This window comes from Vombatus ursinus, unplaced genomic scaffold (genome assembly GCF_900497805.2).
Source record: "Vombatus ursinus unplaced genomic scaffold, bare-nosed wombat genome assembly UNPS02009205.1, whole genome shotgun sequence".
NCBI classification, from domain to species: domain Eukaryota; kingdom Metazoa; phylum Chordata; class Mammalia; order Diprotodontia; family Vombatidae; genus Vombatus; species Vombatus ursinus.
The window spans coordinates 11,269,987-11,288,250 of NW_020948983.1; positions in this window are offsets into that span (position 1 = coordinate 11,269,987).

The window sequence follows — 18,264 nt, forward strand, 5'->3', positions numbered from 1 at the left end:
AGACTAGGAAAGAACCTAGGTTTGGAATCAAAGACTTGGATTTGAGACCAAGCACAGCAATGCAACCTATAAGTACCTATAACCTATAATGTTACCTATAAATTGTGTGACCTTCAGTAAGCAACTCCTTCTTTGGGACTCATTCTTCTCTGTAAAAGGAGGAGATTACATGATCTCTAACATCCTTCATCCTATAACATTTTGTAACTGTATATGTCATCTCTAAGGCAGGGACTGTTTCATAGCTCTGGGTCAACAGCCCATAATCATAGAGCTGAAAAACAGGAAATGTCTAAATTCAGTTCAGGTCTTCTGATTCCACAGTTGAATGTTTTTTTCCCTCGCATCCAATCACCATCTCCTTTCTACATCCATCCACAAATAAAACCCCTAATGAGGGCCTGCTGTTGCTTACTGTTTGGCCCACTCCTGTCAAAATTTATTCTTCTTAGAGCTTATTCCATGCAGCGAATGTTCAATCTGACTCTATCCCCTGCCTGACTGCTAACATCTTTGCCCGACCATCTTCCTGACTCTGGCCATCAGCCAAACAGTGCTCAGATGATAAAAATGAATTTTCATCTTAACCTTAGTAGAAATACCACTTGGTCTCTTGCCCTCACCAAAGAAGCCCCTAGCCTCTGAAGATATGCCTACTTTGCTATTAACAGGAGGTCAGGGGACCCTTATTGAACATAATTAGGAAGGAAAAATAATCATATTAAAAGCTGAACACAAGCAAACCCATTATTGTACAGTTGCCAATACACTTCTGGTCTCCTGACAAATGACTTCTTTGTAAAAGCCTGATATAGTGGAAATGGCACCAAACTAGTTAAAAGTCAGGAGATTTGGAGTCTAGCCCTAATTGTTGTAACTGGGGGCAGGCAATTTCATTTGCCCTCTCTAGGTCTCAGTGTTCCCATCTTTAAAATTTGAGATTGATCTTTCAGGTCCCTTCCTACTCTAAAATTCTGTGATCTAAACTACCCAGCTCCCCTGGGACAGGATGTCTTACATTTATTTTACATCCCACTCTTCTGGTCCCTAGTATTGGGCTTCAGAATCGGAAGAGCCCTAGGCTATAGAATGAGGTAATCACCCACCCCAGGCCTGGATTAGGTGCTTGGTCACACATTTCAGCTCAAACATTGCTAAAGGCTAGGGAATGATTCTGGGAGGCAGGTGGGCCGGAAGAGAGCCTGGGAAGGAGATAGCTTTAGCAATGGGTCCTTTTTTTAAAGACCAAAGACTTTCAATTATGAGGTAATCACCCACCCCAGGGCTGGGTTAGGTGATCGGTCACACATTTTGGCCCCAACATTGCTAAAGGCTGGGTGGTGACTCTTGGGAAGCTGGTGGGTGGGATGAGAAGGGGAGAGAAGGAGATACCTCTGGAAATGCATAATTTTTTTTAAAAAAATCATCACAATTATATCCATGCCCACTGCCCATCATGCTGCCCTTTTGTCACTTTTTTTCTCTTAGAAAGCCTCCATACTGTCATTTCACCTTGATAGGAACATTTCCTTGGAGAGAACACATATCCACACTTGTTAGGCTGTCCCTAAATCCCAGGACATGCCTGAACACAGTAGGTGCTAAATAAATGTGTAGGTGCTGTTATTATTTCCATTTTATTGTGGAGGAAACAAAAGGCAAATAGAAGTTAAGTGATTTGCCTGAGGTATACAACTAAATAAGTGTTTGAAGTCAAATTTCAGTTTGGGATTATCTGACTCCAGGCCTGTTGCCCTATCCACTACATTACCTAGATGCCCAAGGCAAAGTTTACTTCTGGTAAAATAACCCAGTCGAAAGGATTCATTTTCTCTAGAACCAATATGCTGACCTGAAGCGGGTACAAACTAGGAAAATAAGTGACACGAAACTAGAAAAAGAAAAAAAATGCAGCTCATCCTTTCTTTTGTGAATGCACATTTATAGCACTCCTTCTGAGTGCCATGGCTGATGGGGGGAGAGGGAGAGGAGGAAGAAGAAGGAAGAAATTTCTTTCTCCCCCACTAAGAGATAAACAGCTAAATTCTTTCCCAAATGCTGCTGGATTCCTTCAGACTGCCTCCAAGTCTCCCGAGCTCAGCAATTGAAAGCGCCTCTGGCTTGTGCTTGATTTTTTTGCTCTGTCAATTAATTGTGTTGCCCCTTCAGACTCACTAGAAAAAGGTACTCATACCTAGCAAAGAGAAGGCGATGTTAACACCTTAATAACAAGTCAATTTCAAGTATATTTTACGACCTCAAAATTGAGTTAGAGCTAGGTGGTACAGTGAATAAAAAATGCTGGACCTGGAGTCCGGAAGACCCGAGTGTAAATCCAGCCTCAGATATTTACTAGCTGTGTGACCCCAGACAAGTCACTTCCTTCATCTATAAAATGAGCTAGAGAAGGAAATGGTAAAGCACTCCAGTATTTTTGTCAAGAAAACCCCCAAAGGGGTCATGAAGAATCAGATGTGACTGAAAATGACTAAACAACAAAGAAAACTTTGCCTGAGGGATTGGAAACCATGTTCTTTTGGTAACAATTGAAAGAACTGGGTATGTTCAGCCTGGAGAAGACAGAAAGAACATGATTTCTGTCTTCATTCTGAAGGCTAACATATGTCCCCAGTTCTCTTGGGGTCATGTGTTTAAGCTGAGTGTGGAAGGAAGAGAATCATTCTATGAGGCAGAGGAGAGGGGGGAAGCCTGGAGGATGGTGGGTACAGAGGTGCAAGGGCAAGGGTGGGAGATGGAGTGCCATATGTGGGGAACAGAGAGAAGTCCAGTTTAACCAACCCCCTCATTTTGCAGATGAGGAAATTGAGGCCCATAGAGGTGAAGTCATTTAGTAAAAAGCACAATGATAAGTTGCAGAGCTGGGATTCAAGGTCCTCTACCTCCAGATCTAGTCCTCTTTCCACTGTATTGCTGTTTCTACTTGCTTGATTTCTTTGAAGTACTGGGGTCTAGCTGCTTTATCTCTCCGACTCATTTATAAGCACTTGCAGATCAGGTTTCATTTCTTGTTTCCTGCTTATACCCACAGTAACAGCCCAAACCCGTACACAGAAGTCTGTTGAACTAAATGTAAAAAAAAAAAAAAAAAAAAAAAGGAATTCAGAACTTCGAACAGTTACAGAGAAAAGTTACAGGGAGACAGATTTTTGCTCAATATAATAACACTCTTGAGGTAGTGACTCTCTCTATCACTGGGGGTATTCAAGGAGAGAGGGAAGACAATTCCTGAAGGATACTGTCTAGAAGATTTCAGAACTGGGCAGGATGTTAAACTAGAGCAGAAGTATCAAACAGCCATTTGCAGCCCACAACACTTTTACCAGCAATATAGCTGTCACACTGGGAACCAGATTTAAATGTAATTGGGAAATATATAATAAAATAAAATATGATAGACCATAGATAATGTGAATATGTGGTTTTCTAAGTCAATTAGAGGCCCACAAGGATTTCTGTCTGGTGATGGTTAAGCTCTCCAGGGTTATTGTTAGTGGTCAAAGGTAAAATAAGTAAAGCACTTTGCAAAGCAAATGTCAGCTGTTTTTATTATGATGATTCTATGAATTCTGAACTATTAAGCTCTAGGGAACAATTCTCCTTTCTTAATGAGGTTCCTGATTCCCTAGCATTTAACTCTCTTTCATCCTGCTTTAAAATTCTGAGAATAGTCAGATAAAGGAGTCTGGGACCAGTCAAAGGATGGTATTCCCGGCCTAGGACAAGTAGCCCAGTAAAGGAGAGGCTTCCTGATTGCCATAGGCCTGTGTGAACATGACAGAAGAAAGAAGAATGAGGGTCAGCATCTTAGACTAGCCTTCTACATCTGGATCACTTCATCTAAATCAGAGGATTTAAAATGCATATTTTCCTAGAAGGCCTGGGAGTTTGGGTGGTGATGCTTTGGATTCATTTGAGGATATTTTTTTACTTCATTCTTGGCGAGATTTACCCCTTGCTGGTTTCATTCTTTTCCTCAGCCAAAACCAAAGGGCAGAGCCGCTCTGATATGCATATGAATGAGGAAAGATTTTGGTAAAGAGGGAGCTTCTTCCTCAATGCAATGGAGATGGGCAAAGGGAAAACTATGAGGGGATGTCTGGAAGAAAAAGACTTACCGGGGTCGTACTGGAGGAGTGGGGAAGTGGGTGGGTGGAAATGCAATAGAGACGGAATGATTTTAGGATGATAGATTTAGAATTAGACCTTAGAGATTATCTAGTCCTACTCAGCCCCCACCACAAATATACCTATTTTATGGATGAGAAAAATGAGGCCTAGAGAAATGAAATGACTTCGTCACATAGGGAATAAGCAGCAGTCAGGATTTCAACTAAAAATACTAAAAATCACACCCCCCTTCCCACCTTTCCTTTATAGACCATAAAATCCAACTTTAGTCTTTGCTTCTCTGAAAACCTTCCCAGCCCAAGCAGAAGCTGAGCCCAAAATTATTTAACCATAGGAGCCCTAGGCTACTTCTTGCACTTCTGTTTGTATATTTATGTATGTTGGGTATAGAATATATACCTGGTCCTGTGTCTATAGTAATATATGTGTGTGTCTTCTACAGATTTATAACCCTAGGTCTACATCTTCAGACTTATCTTTTTGTGAAAACTCTTCTTCAACTCATATTTTGAACAGATAGCAAAGTGATGTTCTAAGGGACAGGTCTAATCATGTCATAGTTCCCCAGCTCCAGGGACTCCCTGTTGTATCAAATACAGACTCCGGGGCTTGGCATGGAAAACCCTTCACGGTTAGGCTCCAGCCTGCCTTTCCAAGTCTATTAACTGTTAAACCCCTTCATTTAATCTACGTAGAAGTCTTGTTGTCGTTGTTCCTCATGCATGACATTGGATCTCAACCTCTGTGCCCTGGCACTGACTGCCCTCCTGAAATGTACTCCTTCTTTACCATCACCTCTTAGAAACTCTCAGGTCAAGTGCTGTCACATACAGTCCTTTCACCACAAGCTGCTAGAGGGGCTCCCTACCCACCCCAACCCCTTCCCCCAATTGCCCTGGATGTATTTAATTAGTTTATTTAATATTTTATTTAATTGAGATATACTTATATGATACAGTGTTTCCCCTGATAAAATGTGTTTTTAAGAGCAAGGACTGTTTCATTTCTGTTTTTCTATCCCTAATACCTGCCCTAGCACTTAGTAGGTAATAAATAAATGTCTGTTGATTGATTGAATAAATGTTTGATGACTGAAATCAACAGGGCAGTTATTATTAGTCCCATTTTATAGAAGAAGAAATTGAGGTCAAGAGAGGTTAAGTGATTTGCCTAAGGTCCTATAGATAAGAAGGGGCAGAGCCAAGTTGGAAATTCTGCTCTCCTGATTCCCTGTCTAAGCTTTTAGTCTCCTCTCTCTGTATTACAGAGATGGCCTCAGCTTACTTCAGAAGGATTGAGGGTAGAAGTGGAAGGGGCAGGGTTAGAGCATGTAGAATCCTGTGGGAGGCATTAAATATGACAGGGAGTAGTGATGCAGAGGAAATACAAAGAATCCAAAGGAAACATAAGGCACTGAGTACTGCTTTGAGGACCTGACAATATACTCAGAAAGACCAGAGTAGAAGGAGAGAGAGATCTTTGGGGCTGAAAGAAATACTAGAGTTATCTAGTTCAGCCCTTTAGGGTTTTTTAAAAATTATTTTATTTCCCCCCTAATTAACAAAAATATGTTTTCTCTCCAACCCACCTCCCTCCCCTCTTCATTGCAGGAAAAAAGAAAAAAGAAAAACCCTTGAAATGAATATAGTAATAGCCTTTGTATTTTACAGATAGAGAAACTGAGGCTCATGGCAAGAAAGCGAGTTTCCCAAAGTGATCTAGAGAGTGTCACGTTTGGGACTAGAGGCCAGGTCTTGTGACTGATTCCCAGTTCAGGGATCTTGCCACTACTATCACATGGTTTACATTTCAAAAACAGCCCTTCAGGAACCGCAGATGATTAAAGTCCAGGCCAAACATATGGGTGCTGGGAGGAAAATGTTCTGGAGAGAAACCACAATTGTGAGTCAGGTGCCATTCGGGGCGGCAAAATGAGAAGCTGCAGAGAAATCCAGCGCTCCTCACCTCCTCCTCCTCCTCCATGACATCACTCTGAGCTGCCTTCACACAGAAGGACTCCGCTGAAGCTTCTCCCTGTCAGGACTCAGGGCTGAATAATTCTCCCTGTGACCTACCTACCCATCCTCAGTTTGTAGGCGCCTCAGAAAGCATGTAAAAGGAGACATTCTTGAATTCCACTGGGCTGTTTCACCACACTGGAAGGAGAGATGATTCATTCCTGAACCCGTTTTCTTGTAAGCATGTGTCACACACACTTTAAGCTCCAGCCTTTATGCACATTCCTTAGCATCAGCTACAAGAAACAGACCTCGCCGTTTAGAAGAAAGAAAAGAAAAAAAAAATCTCAAGAACACATGGAAGGACTTGCTTCAAGACATGGGAGGTGGAGGGTGGGTGGGGGGGGGGGGGGAGAGGCAGGGCAAGGAGTGGTATCAGACTTCTCATTCCAGAAATGGAAAAACAGGTCTGCTGGGATAGAATGACTTAGAGCTTCTGTTCCTCTAGTATGGGTACCCCTCTGCCGTAAATGTCGGTCTAGCACAAACCAATTAAACAATCAATAAATGATTGATTTTACTTACTGTGTGCCAAGCTCTGTGTTAGGCACCCAGGAATGATTCAATGGAGTGCAAGCTCTTTCCTTCTGGAAGCTTAGTTAGGGAGACAAATTAACATACAAGAAGCCATAATGAATAATATTAGACTATATTTTAACCACTAAATTGTGGGAAATAGACTATATCCTGTAGGGAGTTCAGAGGAAGTAGAGGTCCATTCATTTGACAAACATTTATTAAGCCACAATTATATGCAAAGCACCTTGCTTGGTGAAGGTGTGAGGGGGTGGAGAGGAGAGATGCAAAGAACAAGGTTCCTGCCCTCAAGGAGTTCTTATAGAGTAGGAGGGCTGAAGGTAGTGGAAGAATGTTGGAGGTGAAGAATTCTATGTGGAGAGACCCATAGCAAGGAAGGAAGGAAGTGAATCATTGATGAACATGGATGGTATACCCCTAGGCCAGTGAGGAGGCAGATTTGACCAGATCAAGAGATGTGTATTAAGAATAGTGGGATAAAGTTGGAAAGATGCCATTAAGAGTTTCTCCAGCATTCAATATCAGGAAAACTATCAGCATAATTGACCATATCAATAACAAAACCAACAAAAAATCATATGATCATCTCAATAGATGCAGAAATAACTTTTGACAAAATACAATACTCATTCCTAATTTTAAAAAAAGCCAGCAGAAAACAAAGGAATAAGTGGAGTTTTCTTTAAAATGACAGGTAGTATTTATCTAAAACCATCAGCAAGCATTAATTGTAATGGGGATAAGCTAGAAGCCTTGCCAATAAGATCAGGGTTGAAACAAGCATGCCCATTATCACCCCTATTATTCAATATCGTACTAGAAATGCTAGCTATAGCAATAAGAGAAGAAAAAGAATTAGAACAGGCAATGAGGAAACAAAACTATCACTCTTTGCAGATAATATGATGGTATACTTGGAGGATCCTAGAGAATCAGCTAAAAAAACTAGTTGAAATAATTAACAATTTTAGCAAAGTTGCAGGATATAAAGTAAACTTACATAAATCATTAGCATTTCTACATATTACCAACAAAGTCCAGTAGCCAGAGATAGAAAGAAATTCCATTTAAAATAACTATAGACAACATATAAAATATTTGGGAGTCTACCTGCCATGACGAACCTGGGAACTATATGGGCATAATTACAAAATACTTTTCACACAAATAAAGTCAGATCTGAACAACTGGAAAAATATTAATTGCTCATGGGTAGGCTGAGCCAATATAATAAAAATGACAATTCTACTTAAATTTATTTACTTACAGTGTCATGCCAAACTACCAAAAAGTTATTTTATAGAGTTAGAAAAAATAATAACAATCATAAGAAAAAATGCTCTAAATCATTAATAATTAAAGAAATACAAATTAAAACAACATCTGAGATATCATCAGATTGGCTAAAATGATAGAAGGGGAAAATGACTAATGTTAGAAGGGCATGTGGAAAAACTGGAACATTAATACACTGTTGGTGGAACTGTGAACTGATCTAAACACTTTAGAGAGTAATCTGGAATTATGCCCAAAGAGTTATAAAACTGTATATACCCTTTCACCCAGCAATACCGCTATTAAGCCGGTTTCCCAAGGTGGTCAGGGAAAAAAGAAAAGAACCTATGTGTTTTAAAATATTTATCATAGCTGTCTTTATGATGGCAAAGAACTGGAAAGTGAAGGGATGCCTATCAACTGAGGAATGGCTAAATAAGTTGTGGTATATAATTGTAATGGAATACTAGAGTGCTATAAGAAATGATATGGGGCAGCTAGGTGGCACAATGGATAGAGCACCGGCCCAGGATTCAGGAGGACCTGGGTTCAAATCCAGCCTCAGACACATAACACTTACTAGCTGTGTGACCCTGGGCAAATTACTTAACCCCATTACCAAACCAAAAAAAAGAAAGAAATGATGAGCTTTTTAGAGTTTAGATGAGTTTTTAGAAAAACATGGAAAGACTTGCATGAGATAATGAAAAGAAAAATTAGCAGAAGCAAGAGAATGTTGTATACTTAACAATAATATTGTTTGAAGAATAATTGCAAGCATCCAAGTTATTCTGAGTATTATACTCAAATAAACTACAAAGAACCTGTGAAGGAAGATGCTATATACCTCCAGAGAAAGAACTGATAAATAGAGGTATACATAGTATGGTTTTACATATATTTATGAATCTGTTAAATGGTGACTTTCTCTAGTGCATGTTGGGGAAGGAGACAGTTCAGGACTGGAAATGTAACAAAAAAAATTTTTTATAATAATTTGAATAAAAAGAAAAATAGTAAAATTCATCTGGAAGAACAAAAGGTCAAGAATATCATGGCAATTAATGAAAAAAAAATGTGAGGAAAGGTGGCCTTCCTTCTCAAACTCTGATCAAACTCAGATCTCAAACTCTGTTACAACATGGTAATTATCAAGATAATCTGGTACTGGCTAAGAGATAGAGAAGTGGATCAAAGAAATAGATTAGGTACACAATGCACAGTAGGTAATGACCATAGTAATCTAGTGTTTGATGAATACAAAGATTCCAGTTTTGGGACCAGAACTCACTATTAGACAAAAATTGCTGAGAAAACTGGAAAGCAGTTTGGCAGAAACTAGATAAAGACTAATATCTCACACCATATACAAAGATAAGACCAAAATGGGTACATGATTTAGATATAAAGGGTGATACTGAAGCAAATTAGGAGACTATGGAATAGTTTACCTGTCAGATCTATGGATAAGGGAAGAATTTATAACCAAATAAGAGATGGAGAACATCACGAGATGTAAATTGGAAAATTTTGATTACATTAAATTAAAAAGATTTTACACAAACAAAACCAATGCATCCAAAATTAGACAGAAAGCAGGAAACTGTGGGGAAAAAAAATTTACTGCAAGCTTCTCTGATAAAGGCCTCATTTCTCAAATATATAAAGAACTGAGTCAATTTTATAAGCATATGAGTCATTCCCCAATTGATAAATGGTCAAAAGATATGAACAAGCAGTTTTCAGATGAAGAAAGCAAAACTGGATCTATACTCATATGAAAAAATTCTCTAAATCCCTTTTGATTAGAGAAATGAAAATTAAAATGACTCTGAAGTATCTGAAGTAAAAAGATTCTGACCTCACATCTATCAAATTGGCTAATATGACAGAAAAGGAAAATGCTGAATGTTGGAGGAGATGTGAGAAAATTGGGACACTAGTGAATTTTTGGTAGAGTTTCAAATTGATCCAGTCATTCTAGAGAGCAATTCAGAACTATGCTCAAAGGGCTGTAAAATTCTTTGACCCAGCAATACCACTACTAGGTCTGTATCCCAAACAGATTAAATAAAAAAGGAAAAAGAAAAGGATCTATATGTACGAAAATATTTATAGCAGCTCTTCCTGTGGTGACAAAGAATTGAAAATTGGAGGGATGCCCATCAATTGGAGAATAGCTGAACAAGTTGGGGTATATGATTGTGATGGAATACTATTGTCCTATAAGAAATGAAAAGCAGGATGCTCTCAGAAAAAAACTGGGAAGAATTACATGAACTGATGCAAAGTGAAGTGAGCAGAACCAGGAGAACATTGTACAGGTTAACAGCAATATTGCATGATGATCAATTATGAATAACTTTGCTATTCTCTGCAATTCAAAGATCCAAGACAATTCCCAAGGTCTTATGATGAAAAATGCTACCTCCAGAGAAAGATCTGATGGAATCTGAGGGCAGATCAAAGCATACTATTTTTTTCCTTTCTTCATTTTTTCCATTTTGTTTTGGGTTTTTTTTTGGTCTATTTTCTTTCATAACAAGATGAGTATGGAAATATGTTTTGCATGACTGCATATGTATAACCTATATCAAATTGCCTGCCTTCTCAACGAAAGGGGAGCGAAGGGAGGGAGGGAAAGAATTTAGAACTCAAAATTTTAGAAAAGAATGTTAAAAATTGTTTTTATATGTAATTAGAAAAAAATAAAATATTTAATTAAAAAAAAGTTTCTTCAGCAGTTGGAAAGTACTGTTGGAGAAACAAAACTGAGCTGGTGTCAGCCCACAGTCAATTCATGGCACTTAACCTCAACTTGGTGGTTTCTTGTTTGTCAGTCCTTCAACCATACCTTTATTGACTCCCTAAGCCCTATCTCAGGACTTAAAGTAATTTTCAGATCTTCTCTTCTCTCTTTCCACTTCAACATCATATCCTCTCCCCTCCCTACTACTCCCCCAAAAACACAGCAGATGACTTAGTTTCCTATTCTCATGAGTTCCTTCAGTTTCCAGCCTCATAACTTCCCGTTATTTTTATCTTCTTTGATCTGATCAGAGAAGAGGCAGCTCTACTCTTCCATAAGGCTAACCTTGTGCCCATCATCCCATTCCCTCTTGCTTTTATCAGAACCTTGCTCTGTGATTAGGATTAGTCATCCTAATCATTCCCTGTGTCTTTGATTGTTCCCAGATCAGTGGTTTCTTCTCACCTCCAGACACACTGTACTTGAATCTTCCTTAATCTTTTTAATCCCATTCTATCTCCCATCTTCTTTTCGTTGCAAATTTCTAGAAAATATTACTCATACTTGACTTCTCTCCACCCACTCTTTTCTGTTGTTGTTGTGGAGTACTTTCAGTCCTATAAGATTCTTTGTGACCCCTTTTGGGGGCTTTCTTGGCCAAGATACTGGAGTGGTTTGCCATTTTTTTCCAACTTATTTTACAGATGAGGAAACTGAGGCAAACAGGGTTGAGTGCTTGCCCAGAGTCACACAGCTAGGAAGTGTCTGAGGCCACATTTGAACTCAGGTCTTCCTGACTCTAAGCAGAGTAAGCACTTCATCTACACTGCAGTTCCTTGTAATCAATCATGTTCACCTACCACCCTACCAAAATAACATGTTCAAAGGTCACCAATAACTGCATAAAATTATGGGTTTTTTTTTCCAATCCTCATCCTCCTTGACCCCTCTGTAACTTTTGACATTGTTGACCACTTCCTCCTTCTGAATTCTCCCTTCCTCCTAGGCTTCAAAGTCACCACCTTCTTTCAGTTCTCTTCTTTTTTTTAACACTTCCTCTGTTGACTTCATTGACTCATCTGAACTCCTCAATTTGGGTGATTATTCCCCAAGATTCTATTCCTTGGCCCTCTTTTCTTCTATCGCACTGTGTACTCTCTTTCTCAGCAATTTCATTTATTCCCTACCTTCAACTCCTGCCTCTATGCTGATAATTGCCTAAACTCTTTCAATAGTACTGAGCTCTGTATCACCTATTTCCAGCTGCCTATTGTATCTGGTAATATCCCATGGCCACCTCAAACTCAACATGTCCAAAACCAGGTTCACTATCTTTCCTCCTAAATTTGCTCCTTCTGACTTCACTGTTTCCATCTCTTTCATCACTATTAACTCATTCTCTGGAGTTGGAAACTTTGAGTTAAGTTATCTTTGATTTTTTCTGCTCCCTTACTTCTTGTATTCAACCTGCTACCAAGTCCCTTGGGCCATAGTTCCCTGTTGCCTAGCAAGTCAAATGCATACTGGCCTTCCATAGCATACTGGCTACCTTTGCAGCCTTTTTTAACTTATTCTCTACTCCACCTGACTCTTCTTTGTCCCTGTGGGCTCTTAATGCCATGACTTCCACTCCTCGCAATGCCTGAAATGCCCTCCCTACCCATCTTCAGCTACAAATGGTCTCCCTATCCTTGGTAAGCCTCAGCTAAAACAGATCCCTCCAGAAATCCTTTCTTGGATCCCACGTAGTATTTTGTTTTGTGATTCTCTAATGCATTGTGTATGTTTTATTGTGTTTAAGAGATCTCTAAGATGGATGGATGGATGGAGACAGATAGAAAGACAGGTAACAGGTGGACACTGTGCTAAGCACTGGGGATATGAATACAAGCAAACAAGATAGTCCTTGCTCTCAAGGAGCTTACATTCTAACAGTGAAAGACAACACATAAAGGAGAGTTAGAAGGAGGAAAGGCCATCTAGATGAGTCTGTGAGGTGGCGTGGAGGGCTGGGCCCCTCTTTCTGTCAGACCAGAGGCACCCAGGGGCAAGTCCAGGTTACTGATAGGGAGGATGTAGAGGTGATGATCTGAGCAGAAGGGGCATGGGTTAGGCATTTAGTAATTGTTTTGTCAGATATTCTTTGATAGTGCCAGAGAAGGAACCTAGTAACCTGCCTTCTCCTCTAGGGTGCTGTGTCCTGGGTTAACCTACTTCCTTCAGTAAAACTGACTGGCCGCTGGGAGAGTAGGAATTTTAGCATTTGGCCCTTCAGCAAGATCAGTTTCAACTGAGTTGCTCTATGCAGAACAGTTAAAGGGTAAGTTCAGAGCTCCCAACCCTTCCCACAAGTAGAGAGAACACACCAAAAGTCTGAGGCTCTGTTGTGGTAGCATCATGTAAATAGTGTTTCTTATTTGGGGAAGTCCGCTGGGTCCAGTCTCTAGTGTGTCACAGTTGCATGCAGTTTAATTGTAGCAGATTATTTATATGCTCTCATCAAGGATCTCTGCTTTCTTAGTGCCTTCAGGCAGTGGCAGGGCTGTAACTAGGAATTCTGGAACCCAGAGAAAATTCACTGGAAGGAGTAGGTAAGTCAGTATGTCTCGGCCAAGGTCTCCCCAGAGGCTAATCCAAGTTCCTGTGGTCCAGTGTTCCCCCATCCCCATCCTTCAGGGGTGTTGGGAATGGAATGGGTGGTTGCTAGGCAGGGAACACAGTGGGAGGCAAAGTAAAGACTTCAAGAAAGGCATTTTATGTTTCTAGGACCCTTTGGAAGTGGCAACCAGGGATAGGAGCAGAGATAGTTGCACCTGGTGCCAGGGCTGGTAGAGAGACCAGGTAGTGTAGGGGTGATGGGAGGGAAGACTGGCACAGGAAGAAGTGTGCCCCTTGGATTCTGGCCACCCTTGACTCTGTGGGACAAAACTCCAGTTGCTCCTCCCTAGTTGCAGCTCTGAAAAAAAGTCTCTTGTAAAATGTCTTACGATGGTGCCTACATAGCAAAGAGCCTTAATGAATTTCATCTGGTGTTGATCAGACTCAGGTCTTTTCTTCTGCCTCTTTCTGATCTATTTACAATCCTCCTAGGAGCCTTCACTGAGTAAGTGTTATCAAGAAGTAGTTTTCCGTCAATTCCTAAGGAGCTTCAGAATTTGTATCCTGTCTTCCTCTTCTTCATTAACCTTCAAGCTACCAAGGGACCTTCTTTATAAGTCACAGGGCCTTAGACAGGAAGGGAATTTATTTGTTCCAACCCTTTTACAGATGAGGCATGAATCCCAGAAAAAAGTGACTTGTCCAAGGTCAAACAGTTTATCAATGAGAGAGCCAAAAATAGAACATGGGTCTCCAGAATTGCAGGCCAGGGTTCCACAATATCAGGATGCTTCTTCGAAAAGATTAGCTCAAAGTAAACAAAAAATGTATAAAAACAAACAACAAAAAAAGAAAAGAGTAGCTCAAGGGCCATTTAAGCCTGTTCATCTCTTTGCTACCAGCTAGGTACCCTCCAGGCCAATAGTAGGATAACTTTTGTGTTAGCCAGACCTGTAAAAAAACTCTTCCACTACCACCTGACCCTTGCCTTTGCCCTGTCTGTCTGAAGCGACTCTTTGACATCCCTGGCAGAATGGAACTGGAGCTTTGAAAAATTGGTGAAATAATAAGGATCAAAAATAGCCCTCCTAAAAGCAGTTTCAGAACTGGAACAGTAAATAAATCATTTAAGCAGTGACTCTGGTCTTTGGAGACCCCTACCTCCTTAACCCCACTTAAGCTTTACATCAGCTTATGCCATCTGGTGAGAAAAGGATGTAGTTTATTAAAGTTTAAAGGCCTGACTTAAAGACAAAACACTGCATTCTCCAGGAGAGATTTAACTAGTGGATAGGATGAGGTTGGTACACAACTTTGTATTCCTTTCTGAGCAGTCCATCCACTTTAGCCAGGGAGGAAACAAGAGTTGGCCTGAGAACTTCTATTATTACTATTTTAAATGGACAAAAGCCACTTTCAAGGTGAAGGGGTGAACTCTCCATTCTTGGCTTTCATTCTGGCATTAAATATCCTCACTTGTGGTGTCATGAGAGGGCTTCACCTCAGGCTCGGGAAAGGCTGAAAGCAAAAAAGAGGAAGAAGAGGGAATTTCCAGTAATTATAAAGGTCAAGGCCAACAAGGAAAAGCCCTTCTTTTTTAAGGAAGTTGTTAATTGTGGTTAAATGGGACTAACCTTGCGTCCTCTTGGGGAGGCTAGCTGGGAACCTTGGGAATCCCCTGGACAAAAGACCCCAACCCCTATAGGCTTTGAAAGAGGCCTGTTAGGCTGAACCTTTGATATGAACTAATGTGTTGGGAGCCCTGTTTGCAGAGACCCCTCTTCCCATGCCCAAAATTCTGGGGTGGGGCATGGGTGTGGGGTGTGTGTGGAGGGAGGTAATAGTTGAAATGGGAGACAAGTAGGCCTGGGTTTTAGTCTAAGCTCTACTATTTATTTATTAGATGTGTTGTGTGACTTTAGACAAGTCATTTTACATCTATAGATCTCAGCCCCCCTCCTCTATAAAATAAGGAGGTTGGACTAAATGATTTCTAAGTTATTTTCCAACTCAGTCTTTTAAGATTCTATGCCACTGCCAGCCTTTGCCTTTGCCTGCCCATCCCCTACCCCCAACTGGGTGAATCATTTCAATGCCAGGAGCAGATGAAGTGATATATGAATGCTTATATAATGAGGTAAAGTGATGATATGTGTAAACTACAGGCTAATATAACCTGACCCTAGGGCCTTGAAAGCTCCCTCAGATAGAGAGAGAGAGAGAGAGAGATACTATAAAATGCAGGGATTCTCCCATGGGACACTTTGAAGAGGACTGAAACATCTCTCTAATGATAGCCCTGAGGGGCCATACCAATGCACCTTCATAGAGGGAGACCTCCTTCAAAAAGAAGGCCTTTTCAGGACTGCAGCAGCTTCTGGGCTTGGGAGTCGCAGGGAATCAGGAGGGCCTCATACTGAAGCTGGCAGTGGAGTGAATGATTTTCCCAAAAGTTCCTGTCTTTTAGCAGCCATCAGGTTACGAGAGAGGTATTCTGGTATAGATAGACAGCCTCTGAGTCTGAAAGTCCTGCCCCATAACTGTATGATTTTGGGAAGATGACTTCAACTCTCAGTGCCCTGGGCAATGCTCTAAAACTGTTAGTGGCCTAGTTGCCTTGGCTGAGGGTGTTTTCTAATTGGGAGTTTCCTATATTACAGGTTGGGACCAAAAAAAAAAATTATAGTGATGCTAACTTACCCAGAAACCTTCAGTTCTCTGGGGTTTGAAAGGGATGCAGTTGCTCAAAGTAAGTAGCCAATAATTCAAAGCACATTTATTCAGCCCTTGCTGTGTATGGGTTTCAGGGTGGGTTACAACGATGAATAAGACAAATCCTAGCCCTTAGGATGCTTACAAGTAGATAAGATATTAATAACTACAATACCAAGTAGAGCATGTTAAATGCCTAAGAGGTGTAAATAAAGTGATATGAGTTTTAGTTTGGGTGCATGTCTAGAGATGTCAAGTTTTCTTAAAAGTGACAAATATGGTAGCTGGAAGCTAAGGGAACATGGGCATTTGACAGATGTAGCCTGTTTTCCAATAACAAACTATTTCCTCCCCCCTCATACACTCTATGCAAATTCCACTTCCTTTTTTTTCCTAATTCTCTTTGGTTACACCCAGGTAAATGTTTCCCATAGTGCCCATTACTGGGGAACCTCACTTTAATTATTCACTAGGGAATTGAGTCCTAGCTAAGGCAATTCTGTCTTAGCCTCCTTGATACTGCTCAAGTCATCTCTCTCATAAGGACAATGTCAGGCAGCATTGTATAAAGTTTCAAATCCCAGCTTTGCTTCTGAACTGTTTGATGGTGGTAGGAGCTGGGGAAAGGGGACTGATGGTAGTATGGTTTGGATTATATGACCTTTGGGTTTCCTTCCAGATGGAAATCTATGATGATTTTATGGACAAGATGATTTCAAAGGTCCCTTCTAGCTCATGATTGTAAGATTTGTCTGGTTGTGGAGCAGGGGTTCCTGGCATTAGGAAAAGATGGCACAATGTATGGAGCATCAGGCCTGAGTTCAAATCCAGCCTCAGATATTTACTAGTTGTACAACTCTGGGCAAGTCACTTAACCTCTGTTTGCCTCAGTTTCTTCATCTGTAAAATGGAGATAATAATAGTACCTACTGACCAGGTTGTTGTGAAGATCAAATGAGATTGTATTTGCAAAATGCTTAGCACAATGCCTGGCATAGGTGTTATATAAACATTAGCTATGATTATTATTATTGTTATTATTATGGGCTGCTTCACTTTTCCAACAGGCATTTTCACTCCATTTTTGCCTCCTCCATGAAGTCTTCCCTGACCACTCTACCCCACAGTGATCTCTTCTTCCTCTGAAATCTCATAGCATATATTTTCTGTACCAGTGGTGTCAAACTCAAATAGAAACAGAGGCCACTAAACTGTACATAAAGATCCCTACGGGCTTCATGTTGACTTGGAAAGCTATGTATTAATATTAGCCATGTTTTATTGGATTTGCATTTATTTTAATATTTCCCAATAGAAAGCCATGTATTCATTTTAAAAAAATTTCCCCATTAATTTAAAATTAATATTTTACCTATGTTTTATTGTATTTGCATTTATTTTGTTAATATTTCCCAATTACATTTTAATCTTGGTTCTAGAGTCACTGGGGAGGGTTATGGGCCATGATAGCTCTGGTCTATACTATTCATCTGGCATTTAACATACACATCTGGTATCACTGGTTACCTCTTCGTCTATATTCCTACCTTCTGTGAAAATGAAGCAGTGACCATTACATTGTACAATCCCCAGTGACACTGCTCTTGAATTTCATGATGAGGTAAATTTCTGTGGAACATGGGCAAGTTCCAGGAGAGGAAAGGGGAACATGACACCACTGGAAAAGAATAGAAAGTGTTTCTGGATGACTCTTTCAGAATTATCGATTTGGAGAGAAACATAGAGTTCAATGCAGAGTTACTTGCTATTTTCCAAAGATGACTGAATTTCCCTGGAGGAGAATTCGGGCTTCCCCTCCCCACTCCCGTCAATCCCCATTTCCAGTCACAGCAAATACTCAGTGTGGGTGTCGTCTTTTCTGCTGCTGTATCTTGTTTCCTGGTTTCTATTTACCTATTTTCCATTTCTAGGGGATCCCTCCTGCCAGGACTCCTTCCTGCCCCATACCCCAAGGGAGCCTACCAGTTAACATAACAATTAAAACAGCTTTCCTAGGACCCTACCCTAAGCCATTCCTCCAAGGTACAACCAGTAGCCTTCCTAAGTATGATATAATCCATATCCCTGGCCCTCAGCCCCAAAGGCTGTGTACCTCCCCTTCTTTCAAGACCTAGCTCTTCCTTCACTGACTGCCTCAACCTATCCAGAATTCCTCTTGCACTCGGATATGCCACTCACCTGGCATTACTCATGTCTTATTTTGTA